At 38.7% G+C, this 13,480-nt stretch overlaps 2 non-coding genes across 2 annotated transcripts; one reads left to right on the forward strand and one right to left on the reverse strand.

The window, feature by feature from the left end:
• The first annotated feature begins 2,354 nt into the window (after positions 1-2,354).
• On the forward strand, positions 2,355-2,462 carry LOC148580269 (small nucleolar RNA R71). Its single transcript, XR_015895497.1, has one exon. It is a non-coding gene; the product is annotated as a small nucleolar RNA R71 (small nucleolar RNA).
• A 10,187-nt stretch (positions 2,463-12,649) lies between these two features.
• On the reverse strand, positions 12,650-12,753 carry LOC148580270 (small nucleolar RNA R71). The gene has a single exon (XR_015895410.1). It is a non-coding gene; the product is annotated as a small nucleolar RNA R71 (small nucleolar RNA).
• Between the last annotated feature and the right edge of the window lie 727 nt (positions 12,754-13,480).

The raw sequence follows: 13,480 nt of genomic DNA on the forward strand, positions 1-13,480 counted from the left end.
GAGAGATTGAGGTGATTGGTGAAGAGTTTTGGGGAAGAGTGTTAATGGGATTATGTGAAAGAGGGGTGAGAAGAAGTGAGTGGAGGTAGGTGGGGATCCTGTGGGGTCCAAAGATCCTAAGGTGATCCTGTGGGGTCCACAGATCCTGAGGTGTTCAAGGATTTACAACCTTGCACCAAATTAGGCATGCAAAATGCCCTTGCACACAACTCTGGGCGTTCAGCACCAGATTGGTGCTTGTTCAGGGCGTTGAACGCCCATTTGTTGCCCATTTCTGGCATTGAACGCCAGAACCATGCTTGTTCTGGGCGTTCAGCGCTAGCTCTTCTCCAGGGTGTAATTCTGGGGTTCAAACGCCCAGATGCTGCCCATTTTGGGCATTCAGCGCCACAACCATGCTCTGTTCTGGCGTTGAACGCCAGCCAGATGCTTCTTACTGGCGTTTAAACGCCAGTAAGGTCTTCCTCCAGGGTGTGATTTTTCTTCTGCTGTTTTTGATTCCGTTTTCAATTTTTATATTTATTTTGTGACTCCACATGATCATGAACCTAATAAAACATGAAAGAACAAGAAAAATAAAATTAGATAAATAAAAATTGGGTTGCCTCCCAACAAGCGCTTCTTTAATGTCAATAGCTTGATAGTGGGCTCTCATGGAGCCTCACAGATGTTCAGAGCATTGTTGAGACTTCCCAACACCAAACTTAGAGTTTGGATATGGGAGTTCAACACCAAACTTAGAGTTTGGTTGTGGCCTCCCAACACCAAACTTAGAGTTTGACTGTGGGGGCTCTAGTTGACTCTGTTTTGTGAGAAGCTTACTGTGCCTCTTTTCCATGTTTACAGAAGGGTAACCTTGAGTTGTAAACACAAGGGAGTCCTCATTCAATTGAAGGACTAGTTTACCTCTGTTAACATCAATCACAGCTCTTGCTGTGGCTAGGAAGGGTCTTCCAAGGATGATGGATTCATCCTTGTCCTTCCCAGTATCTAGTACTATGAAATCAGCAGGGATGTAAAGGCCTTCAACCTTTACTAACACGTCCTCTACTTGTCCATAAGCCTGTTTTCTTGAATTATCTGCCATCTCTAATGAGATTCTAGCAGCTTGTACCTCAAAGATTCCCAGTTTCTCCATTACAGAGAGGGGCATGAGGTTTATCCCTGAACCAAGGTCACACAGAGCCTTTTCAAAGATCATGGTGCCTATGGTACAAGGTATTAGGAACTTTCCAGGATCCTGTTTCTTCTGAGGCAATGTCAGTTGATCCAGATCACTTAGTTCATTGGTGAACAAGGGAGGTTCATCTTTCCAAGTCTCAATACCAAATAATTTGGCATTCAGCTTCATGATTGCACCAAGGTACTTGGTAACTTGCTCTTCAGTAACATCCTCATTCTCTTCAGAAGATGAATACTTGTCAGAGCTCATGAAGGGCATAAGGAGGTTCAATGAAATCTCTATGGTCTCTAGATGAGTCCCAGATTCCTTTGGTTCCTCAAAAGGAAACTCCTTATTGATCACTGGACGTCTCAGGAGGTCTTCCTCACTGGGATTTACGTCCTCCCCTTCCTCTCCAGGTTCGGCCGTGTTGACTATGTCAATGGCCTTGCACTCTCCTTTTGGATTTTCTTCTGTATTGCTTGAGAGAGTACTAGGAGGGATTTCAGTGATCCTTTTACTCAGCTGGCCCACTTGTGCCTCCAAATTTCTAATGGAGGACCTTGTTTCATTCATGAAATTTACAGTGGCCTTTAGATAGATCAGAGACTAAGCTTGCTAAATTAGAGGTATTTTGTTCAGAGTTTTCTGTCTGTTGCTGAGTGGATGATGGAAAAGGCTTGCTATTGCTAAACCTGTTTTTTCCACCATTATTAAAGCCTTGTTGAGGCCTTTGTTGATCCTTCCATGAGAGATTTGGGTGATTTCTCCATGAGGGGTTATAGGTGTTTCCATAAGGTTCACCCATGTAATTCACCTCTGCTATTGCAGGGTTTTCAGGATCATAAGCTTCTTCTTCAGAAGATGCCTCTTGAGTACTGTTGGATGCAGCTTGCATTCCATTCAGACTCTAAGAAATCATATTGACTTGCTGAGTCAATATTTTATTCTGAGCCAATATGGCATTCAGAGTATCAATTTCAAGAACTCCCTTCTTCTGAGGCGTCCCATTACTCACAGGATTCCTCTTAGAAGTGTACATGAACGAGTTATTAGCAACCATGTCAATGAGTTCGTGAGCTTCTGCAGGCGTTTTCTTTAGGTGAATGGATCCACCTGCAGAAGTATTCAATCACATTTTAGCCAATTCATATAGATAATCATAGAATATATCCAGGATGGTCCATTCTGAAAGCATGTCAGAAGGACACTTTTTGGTTAGTTCTTTGTATCTCTCCCAAGCCTCATAGAGGGATTCACCTTCTTTCTGTCTGAAGGTCTGAACATCCACTCTAAGCTTACTCAGCTTTTGAGGAGGAAAGAACTTGGCTAAGAAAGCCTTGACCAGCTTATCCCAAGAGTTCAGGCTATCCTTAGGTTGAGAGTCCAACCATATTCTAGCTCTGTCTCTCACAGCAAAAGGGAAAAGCATGAGCCTGTAGACTTCAGGATCTACTCCATTAGTCTTAACAGTATCACAGATCTGTAAGAATTCAGTTAAGAACTGAAAAGGATCTTCAGATGGAAGTCCATGAAACTTGCAGTTCTACTGCATCAGAGAAACTAATTGAGGTTTCAGCTCAAAATTGTTTGCTCCAATGGCAGGAATGGAGATGCTTCTTCCATGTAAATTAGAATTAGGTGCAGTAAAGTCACCAAGCATCCTCCTTGCATTATTATTATTTTTGGTTGCCATCTCCTCTTCTTGTTCGAAAATTTCTGAAAGGTGCTTGCTGGATTGTTGTAATTTAGCCTCTCTTAGTTTCCTTTTCAGAGTCTTTTCAGGTTCTAGATCTGCTTCAACAAGAATATTCTTGTCCTTTCTCCTGCTCATATGAAAAAGAGAGAACAAAAAAAATAATAATAATAGGGATCCTTTTTGCCCAGGTATAGAGGTTCCCTTATGTAAGTAGAAGAAGAAAAGAGGAGTAAAAGATGATGAGAGGGGGAGGTTTTCGAAAATAATTTTTGAAAAAGAGTTAGTGATTTTTGAAAATAGTTTTTGAAAAAGGTTAGTAATTTTCGAAAATTAGGAATAAAATTAAAATCAAAAATTAAAATAATTAGTTAATTAAAAAGAATTTTTGAAAAAGGGGGAGATATTTTCGAAAATTAGAGAGAGAGAGTTAGTTAGGTAGTTTTGAAAGAGATAAGAAACAAACAAAAAGTTAGTTAGTTAGTTGAAACAAATTTGAAAATCAATTTTGAAAAGATAAGAAGATAAGAAGTTAGAAAAGATATTTTAAAATCAAATTTTTTGAAAAAGATAAGATAAAGAGATATTTTTGAAAAGATATGATTGAAATTAGTTTTGAAAAAGATTTGATTTTTTAAAATCACAATTAATGACTTGATTCACAAGAAATCATAAGATATGATTCTAGAACTCAAAGTTTGAATCTTTCTTAACAAGCAAGTAACAAACTTGAAATTTTTGAATCAAAACATTAATTGATGATGTTATTTTCGAAAATTAGGAGATAAAGATAAGAAAAAGATTTTTGAAAAATATTTTTAAAATTTTCGAAAATAGTTAAGAAAAGTGAAAAAGATTTGATTTTTTAAAAAGATTTTGAAAAAGATAAGATTTTTAAATTGAAAATTTGATTTGACTTATAAAAACAACTAGATTTTTAAAAGTTTTGAAAAAGTCAACTCAAATTTTCGAAATTTATGAGTGAAAAAGGGAAAGATATTTTTTTGATTTTTGAATTTTTAATGATGAGAGGGAAAAACATGAAAATGACTCAATGCATGAAAATTTTGGATCAAAACAATGAATGCATGCAAGAATGCTATGAATGTCAAGATGAACACCAAGAACACTTTGAATGTCAAGATGAACATCAAGAACTTATTTTTGAAAAATTTTTAATGCAAAGAAAATATGCAAGACACCAAACTTAAAAATTTTTTCATGTATAGACACTATGAATGCAAGAATGCATATGAAAAACAAGAAAAGACACAAAACATGAAAATATCAAGATCAAACAAGAAGACTTACCAAGAACAACTTGAAGATCATGAAGAAAACTATGAATGCATGAATTTTCGAAAAATGCATGATGAGTATGCAATTGACACCAAACTTTCAACTTGACTCAAGACTCAAACAAGAAACATGAAATATTTTTGATTTTTATGATTTTTTTATTTTTTGGATTTTTGTATATTTTTTTTTTTCGAAAAAACATATAGGAAAAAGAAAATAAGGATTTCAAAAATTTTTAATATGAATTCCAGGAATCTTGCACTCTTATTCTAAAGCTCCAATCTAAAGGTTAGGCATGGCTTAATAGCCAGCCAAGCTTTAGTATGTAACTCAGACATGCCACAGCTGACATACCAATTAACCTGCCTCTATGCTGATGGTTGGAAGCCCCTATCCAAAAGAATTAGACATGGCTTTACAGCCAGCCAGGCTTCAACATGCTTCATGAAACTCTAGAATTCATTCTTAAAAATTCTGAAGAAAAATATATTTTTGAAAAGATTTATTTTTTTTTTCAAAAACAGATGAGAAATTTTTGAAAGGTTTTTGAAAAATTTTTGAAAATAAAACAAAAATAAAATTACCTAATCTGAGCAACAAGAAGAACCGTCAGTTGTTCAAACTCGAACAATCTCCGGCAATGGCGCCAAAAACTTGGTGCACGAAATTGTGATCTCAGGCAACGGCGCCAGAAACTCTGTACGCACGTCTTAATAAATCGTTTTTCATTCACAACTTCGATACAACTAACCAGCAAGTGCACTTGGTCGTCCAAGTAATAAACCTTACGTGAGTAAGGGTCGATCCCACGGAGATTGTTGGTATGAAGCAAGCTATGGTCACCTTGTAAATCTCAATCAGGCGGATATAAAATAGTTATGGAGTTTTCGAACATAAATAATAAATAGATAGAAAATAAGGATAGAAACACTTATGTATATCATTGGTGAGAATTTCAGATAAGTGTATTGATGACAAGTCATCCTAGCCTATTTTAGCTAGTCTTTTTCTTTAGTTTTCATTAGAATTATGCACTTTCTTGAGCTACAAGCAAGCTAATTGAGTAGATTTTCATGTTTCCCTTGATTGAACCAACCATATATGAATTTATGCCATTTCATGAGGTTTTGTGCTATATTTGTTGCATATTATGAAAGAATGAAGATCTCATGATTTTGAGCATAGCTTTGATTAGTTTGGTTGATTAATGATAGGTGAAAAAAGCTTGGAGAAAGGTTGAAGCAAAGAGGAATGGCTAGGAGTGGAGAGAGGACAATGGAATAAGTGAAATTAAACCAGGAGGCATGAAGTTAGCCCCAACGTTAGCCCCCTAACTTGGAGGCTAACGTTAGGCATGAAGATTACTCCCTGGGCTCCCCACGTTTGAGCCAACGTTAGCCCCCTAACTTGGAGGCTAACGTTGGCAAGAGAAACTTCTTCCCTGGGCACCAACGTTTGTGCCAACGTTAGACCCCTAACTTGGGGGCTAACGTTGGCACATGAACATTCAAGGAAGAGGCAAAAGTTAGCCCCAACGTTAGCCCCCTAACTTGGAGGCTAACGTTGGAACTTGAGAGTTTCTCCCCTGGGCACCAACGTTTGCGCCAACGTTAGCCCCCTAACTTGGAGGCTAACGTTGGCACATAAATTACAAAGGGGGAAGGGCCAACGTTTGTGCCAACGTTAGACCCCTAACTTGGAGGCTAACGTTGGCGCCACTAGCATATAAGCAAGGCCAACGTTAGGGTCAAAGTTAGACCCCTAACGTTGGCACCAACGTGCATACCAGTAAATTTTGCTTGCTACTATGAAAAGTTGGAGCCAAAGTTAGACCCCTAACTTTGGCTCAAACTTTAGGTCCAACTTTGGCTAACTTCAAAACCGGTTCAATTGGTTCACTTTGGTTCTTCTTCAAACTTCAAGAGCAATCAACCAAGGCCTCTTTCAACCCAATTCCACCAAGAGCAAAGGCCCAACTCAAGGCTTGAAGATCATTTTGGAAATTGTATAAATAGGATAGAATTCAAGTTATTCGGAGAGCTTTCCTTTTGGAATTTTCATAATAGTTTTTGGAGAGCTTTTGAACTTTAATTTCTTTGTTTCCATTGCTTTCAATTTCATTTTACATTTGTCTTGGATCTTGGATTGGAGAATTGAAGAAATTCTGTTTCAATCTCAATCTTGGATCTCTCTGTTTTCTTTACTGTTAATTGAATTTCATTTCCGGTTCATTACTCTTCATCTATTCTCTTTGCAAATTACAATTCCCTTGCAATTGTTCTTGTTGGATCTAGGAAGGCATTGAGATCTAGACTTGGTTTTCTAGTCTCTGGGTCCTGAGATCTGAATTTCTCATTTCAATTCCCTGTTTATTGCTTTTTCTGTTCATTTACTTTACTGCTTCAAGATCCGGTTCAATCCCAATTCCCTTTCCCTCTTCTGTTTGATGCAATTTAGTTTTTCCTTGTTTAAATTCTGCAAATCCATTCCCCTATTCCCTTTACATTTCAAGCAATTTATATTCCTTGCACTTTAAGATTCCGCAATTTACATTTCTTGCACTTTAAGTTTCTGCCATTTAATTTCTTGTTCTTTAAGTTTCAGCAATTTATTTCTTGTTCTCTTTACTTCAATGCAAATTACATTCTGCAAGTCACACAATCATCAACCAAATCTTGATTCGCTTGACTAAATCAACCACTAAACTAAAATTGCTCAATCCTTCAATCCCTGTGGGATCGACCTCACTCCCGTGAGTTTTTTATTACTTGATACGACCCGGTACACTTGCCGGTTGGATTTGTGTGTTTTGGGAGAGATTTATTTTTCCTCCAAAATATCTCATCAAGTTTTTGGCGCCGTTGCCGGGGATTGAATAGATTGACAATGATTAAGTGAGGTGGTGATCTAGATTAAGCAATTTTTTTTCTGTTTCTTTAATCTTTGACTTGCACACTAACTGTTTGAGACTTTGTCTCTACTAACCCCCACTGCACTCAAGCTACAGAATGCTCTGTGCATCTTTGCTGTTTTGGTTGTATGACATGAACCAGGAGAGAGTTCTCCACCTCTGGAATTTCTGAAGAAGGGCACCAAGAAATGGAGGAGACCGGAAGGAAGTCCATAGTGAGAGGAGAAAAGCTGAGGCACTATGATTTTCAGCCTCCATGATCAAAGAATGAAGGATGTCAAGCTAGTGACAATAAAGAAACGCTTTGTTGGGAGGCAACCCAACCTGAGGTAACTTTCTTTTCATAGCTATTTCAATAAAAAGGTTACTTAGTTTTATCTACATTGCAAGAAGCTAAGTTTGGTGTTGCACACCAAAACAATATAAGGGAGAATGAAGGATTCTAAGTTTGGTGTTTCACCAAAATCCCATCATAAAACACATTCTCACTTTCTGTATAATGTAGGCTTCAAGCATACTGGATGAACTAGTTAGCCATTTTACTGTTTTTCTTAGTTTTCAGTTCTATCACTTTTGAAAAAGAGTTTTACACATGGTTAATCTGATACACAAGAACCATTGGCAAGGTACTAAGTTTGGTGTTCACACACCAAAGTAAGTACAAAGGCCCACAAATAAATCATGCAAGCTAACCATTTTTCAAGTGCTTGGGGAACAAGCAACTTTCAATATCACTGCAGAGGTCCATACAAGCTGTTGGAAGGATTGAGCATCATCAACCAAAGAACAAAAGATGAACCTAAAGGCCAGCAATGATGATGATGAGAAAAAGAAAAGCAATTGAACTCCAACAGGTTGTATTGTTAAGTGATTGTTCTACATCAAATATTACTGTGATTGAAAGTTGGATTGTATCCTTAATTGCCCTGCATGTCTGCATAGTATAATTTCTTTCTATATACCCCTGCCTGCATGCATAGTATGATTTCTTTCTTAATTCAATAAGCAAGATGTTTGATCATTCACAACATTCTCATCTTCAAAACTTGTTTGCACTCAATTTCCAAGAAATGCATCACATGAAAGATCTTTGAAAAGAAGGATTGAGGAATCAATCAGTTTTGAGGCAAGCAAAAGATTAGGGGAAGTGGTGGTTCTAGTTGTATGATCATGTATTGAGGTTGCATGCTTGTGAAAACTTGCATGGGAGCTCATAGGCGGGACATGAAGTTCAAAGAAGTATTGTGGAGATTCTCAAAAATTTATTGATCCAAGAAGCAGCAAACAAAACAAAAGAAAGAAAAGAAAATGCAAAAACAAAAAGAACATGGCCCAAGGCTCTGAGCATCAATTACTAGGCAGAAAAGAAAGAAGAAACAATGACTCAAAGAGTTGTTAGCCTAGTAAAATGCTTGTGGTTGAGTTGTGTCAAAGAAAGAGGCTTGAGCAAGTAAATCCTTAGGGGTGCTTCAACACCTAATACCTTAAAACCAACTGGTTTAGGAGTATTGATCGAAAGCTTATCTAAAGAGCCGCTTTGAGATATGATACTTAGAGTCGAGGCCAAAGCACAGAAACTATAAGCTGCTTCTAGGTGATTACATATAAAGAGATCTCCATGATACCATTTGGATGAAAATCCTAAAGACCTACGACTCCCAATTTGTAAGGACTAGTGAGCACTGAAGCCCTTGCATGAGCATATGATTTAGAGTTCACCCCACTGATACTTGATCACTTCACTCACTGCACCTTACAAGTGTTCCTCAATCCATCTTAATTGAAAGAATCTCTGAGCATAATTCATTTCCTGCTTGGGGACAAGAAAGCTTTAAGTTTGGTGTTGTGATGACAAGTCATCCTAGCCTATTTTAGCTAGTCTTTTTCTTTAGTTTTCATTAGAATTATGCACTTTCTTGAGCTACAAGCAAGCTAATTGAGTAGATTTTCATGTTTCCCTTGATTGAACCAACCATATATGAATTTATGCCATTTCATGAGGTTTTGTGCTATATTTGTTGCATATTATGAAAGAATGAAGATCTCATGATTTTGAGCATAGCTTTGATTAGTTTGGTTGATTAATGATAGGTGAAGAAAGCTTGGAGAAAGGTTGAAGCAAAGAGGAATGGCTAGGAGTGAAGAGAGGACAATGGAATAAGTGAAATTGAACCAGGAGGCATGAAGTTAGCCCCAACGTTAGCCCCCTAACTTGGAGGCTAACGTTAGGCATGAAGATTACTCCCTGGGCTCCCCACGTTTGAGCCAACGTTAGCCCCCTAACTTGGAGGCTAACGTTGGCAAGAGAAACTTCTTCCCTGGGCACCAACGTTTGCGCCAACGTTAGACCCCTAACTTGGGGGCTAACGTTGGCACATGAACATTCAAGGAAGAGGCAAAAGTTAGCCCCAACGTTAGCCCCCTAACTTGGAGGCTAACGTTGGAACTTGAGAGTTTCTCCCCTGGGCACCAACGTTTGCGCCAACGTTAGCCCCCTAACTTGGAGGCTAACGTTGGCACATAAATTATAAAGGGGGAAGGGCCAACGTTTGCGCCAACGTTAGACCCCTAACTTGGAGGCTAACGTTGGCGCCACTAGCATATAAGCAAGGCCAACGTTAGGGTCAAAGTTAGACCCCTAACGTTGGCACCAACGTGCATACCAGTAAATTTTGCTTGCTGCTATGAAAAGTTGGAGCCAAAGTTAGACCCCTAACTTTGGCTCAAACTTTAGGTCCAACTTTGGCTAACTTCAAAACCGGTTCAATTGGTTCACTTTGGTTCTTCTTCAAACTTCAAGAGCAATCAACCAAGGCCTCTTTCAACCCAATTCCACCAAGAGCAAAGGCCCAACTCAAGGCTTGAAGATCATTTTGGAAAGTGTATAAATAGGATAGAATTCAAGTTATTCGGAGAGCTTTCCTTTTGGAATTTTCATAATAGTTTTCGGAGAGCTTTTGAACTTTAATTTCTTTGTTTCCATTGCTTTCAATTTCATTTTACATTTGTCTTGGATCTTGGATTGGAGAATTGAAGAAATTCTGTTTCAATCTCAATCTTGGATCTCTCTGTTTTCTTTACTGTTAATTGAATTTCATTTCTGGTTCATTACTCTTCATCTATTCTCTTTGCAAATTACAATTCCCTTGCAATTGTTCTTGTTGGATCTAGGAAGGCATTGAGATCTAGACTTGGTTTTCTAGTCTCTGGGTCCTGAGATCTGAATTTCTCATTTCAATTCCCTGTTTATTGCTTTTTCTGTTCATTTACTTTACTGCTTCAAGATCCGGTTCAATCCCAATTCCCTTTCCCTCTTCTGTTTGATGCAATTTAGTTTTTCCTTGTTTAAATTCTGCAAATCCATTCCCCTATTCCCTTTACATTTTAAGCAATTTATATTCCTTGCACTTTAAGATTCCGCAATTTACATTTCTTGCACTTTAAGTTTCTGCCATTTAATTTCTTGTTCTTTAAGTTTCAGCAATTTATTTCTTGTTCTCTTTACTTCAATGCAAATTACATTCTGCAAGTCACACAATCATCAACCAAATCTTGATTCGCTTGACTAAATCAACCACTAAACTAAAATTGCTCAATCCTTCAATCCCTGTGGGATCGACCTCACTCCCGTGAGTTTTTTATTACTTGATACGACCCGGTACACTTGCCGGTTGGATTTGTGTGTTTTGGGAGAGATTTATTTTTCCTCCAAAATATCTCATCATGTATGGAGATGCTTTCGCTCCTCTGAACCTTTGCTTTCCTGCTGTCTTCATCCAATCAGTCTTACTCCTTTCCATGGCTGGCTTTATGTAAGGACATCACCGTTGTCAATGGCTACTTTTTATCCTCTCTAAAAATGGTCCGATGCGCTGTCACTGTAAGGCTAATCGTCTGGAGGCATCACCCTTGTCAATGGCTGCATCCTATCCTCTTGTGAAAATGGTCCAAATGCTCTGTCACAGCATGGCTAATCATCTGAGGTTCTCGATCATACTGGAATAGGATTCACCCTCCTTTTGCGTCTGTCACTACGCCCAGTACTCGTGAGTTTGAAGTTCGTCACAGTCATTCAATCCCATAGTCCTACTCGGAATACCACAGACAAGGTTTAGACTTTCCGGACTTTCATGAATGCCGCCATCAATCTAGCTTATACCACGAAGATTCTGATTAAGAGATCCAAGAGATACTCATTCAATCTAAGGTAGAACGAAAGTGGTTGTCAGGCACGCGTTCATAGGGAATGATGATGATTGTCACGTTCATCACATTCAGGTTGAAGTGCGAATGAATATCTTAGAAGCGGCATAAGTTGAATTGAATAGAAAAATAGTAGTACTTTGCATTAATCTTTGAGGAACAGCAGAGCTCTACACCTTAATCTATGGAATGCAGAAACTCTACCGTTGAAAATACATGAGTGAAAGGTTCAGGCATGGCCGAATGGCCAGCCCCCATGATCTAAGATAGCATAAAACTGATCAAAGATCTCTAATACAATAGTAAAAAGTCCTATTTATACTAAACTAGTTAGTAGGGTTTACAGAAGTAAGTAATTGATGCATAAATCTACTTCTGGGGCCCACTTGGTGTGTGCTTGGGCTGAGCTTGAATGTCACACGTGTAGAGGTCAATCTTGGAGTTGAACGCCAGTTTGTAACGTATTTCTGGCGTTCGACTCTGGCTTGTGACGTGTTTCTGGCGTTTAACTCCAGACAGCAGCGTAGAACTGGCGTTCAATGCCATTTTACGTCGTCTAATCTTGGCCAAAGTATGGACTATTATATATTTCTGGAAAGCCCTGGATGTCTACTTTCCAACGCAATTGGAAGCGCGCCATTTTGATTTCTGTAGCTCTAGAAAATTCACTTTGAGTACAGGGAGGTCAGAATCCAACAACATCAGCAGTCCTTCTTCAACCTCTGAATCTGATTTTTGCTCAAGTCCCTCAATTTCAGCCAGAAAATACCTGAAATCACAGAAAAACACACAAACTCATAGTGAAGTCCAGAAATGTGAATTTAACATAAAAACTAATGAAAACATCCCTAAAAGTAACTAGATTCTACTAAAAACATACTAAAAACAATGCCAAAAAGCATATAAATTATCCGCTCATCACAGATCCGTAAGGAATCTAACAGGAGCTCTGGAACAAGAAGCTGAAGAAACAACAATGGCAACTAATCCAGACAATGGAAGTGACATAAGAAAGGTCCTAGGATCTTACACTGTACACAATTCTGACTTCTATGGGTGCAACATCTCCATTCCTGCCATTGGGGCAATCAACTTTGAGTTGAAGCCTCAATTGGTTACTCTAGTACAACGGAACTGGCAGTTTCATAGACTTCCACAGTAAGATCCAAATAAGTTCCTATCTGACTTTCTACAGATATGTGACACTGTCAAAACTAATGGAGTAAATCCAGAAGTCTACAAGCTCATGCTCTTTCCTTTTATTGTAAGAGACAGAGCAAGGCTATGGCTGGATTCTCAACCTAAGGAAAGCCTAGATAGTTGGGAAAAGGTGGTCAATGGATTCTTGACCAAGTTCTTTCCACCTCAAAAGCTGCGAAAGCTTAGGGTGGAAGTACAAATCTTTAGACAGAAAGAGGGTGAATCCCTCTATGAAGCTTGGGAAAGATACAAGAAACTGATCAAGAGATGTCCTCCTAACATGATCTCAGATTGGACTACGCTAGATATTTTCCATGATAGTCTATCTAAGATGTTCAAGATGGCATTGGACCACTCTGTAGGTGGATCCCTCCACTCGAAGAAAATGCCTGAGGAGGCACAAGAGCTTATTGACATGTTTGCTAACAACCAGAATATGTACACTTCTGAAAGAAACCCTAGAGGCGTCCTAGAGGTAAGCACCTTAGATGCCATCTTAGCTCAAAACAAGCTCATGTCCTAACAGATCAACATGATCACTCAGCACTTGAGTGGGATGCAGAGCTCAGAGGCCTACTGCCTAGAGACGGCCCATGAGGTTGACATAGGAGATAACGCCTGGACCACCATGGAGGAAGTGAACTATATGGGAAACTCCTCCAGAAACTCCAACAACAATCCCTATTCGAATACCTTCAATCAGGGATGGAGGAACCACCCTAATTTTTGGTGGAGAGATTAGCAGAAGCCTCAATAAGGCTTCAGCAATAATCAGAATGGAATGAACCCAAATCGGATCAACAATAAACCATTCGAAAATTCTCAACAACAATTGAAGACACCCAGGTAAAAGCTCTCTGAGTTGGCTGCTATAGTCTCCAATCTCTCTAAGACCACTCACAATTTCATGACAGAGACTAGGTTCTCCATTAGGAACTTAGAAATACAGATTGGTTAGCTGAGCAAGAGGATCCTATAAATCCCTTCAAACACTCTTCCAAGTAACACA

The sequence above is a fragment of the Arachis ipaensis genome, chromosome B10 (genome assembly GCF_059453495.1).
Source record: "Arachis ipaensis isolate K30076 ecotype BB chromosome B10, ASM5945349v1, whole genome shotgun sequence".
NCBI classification, from domain to species: domain Eukaryota; kingdom Viridiplantae; phylum Streptophyta; class Magnoliopsida; order Fabales; family Fabaceae; genus Arachis; species Arachis ipaensis.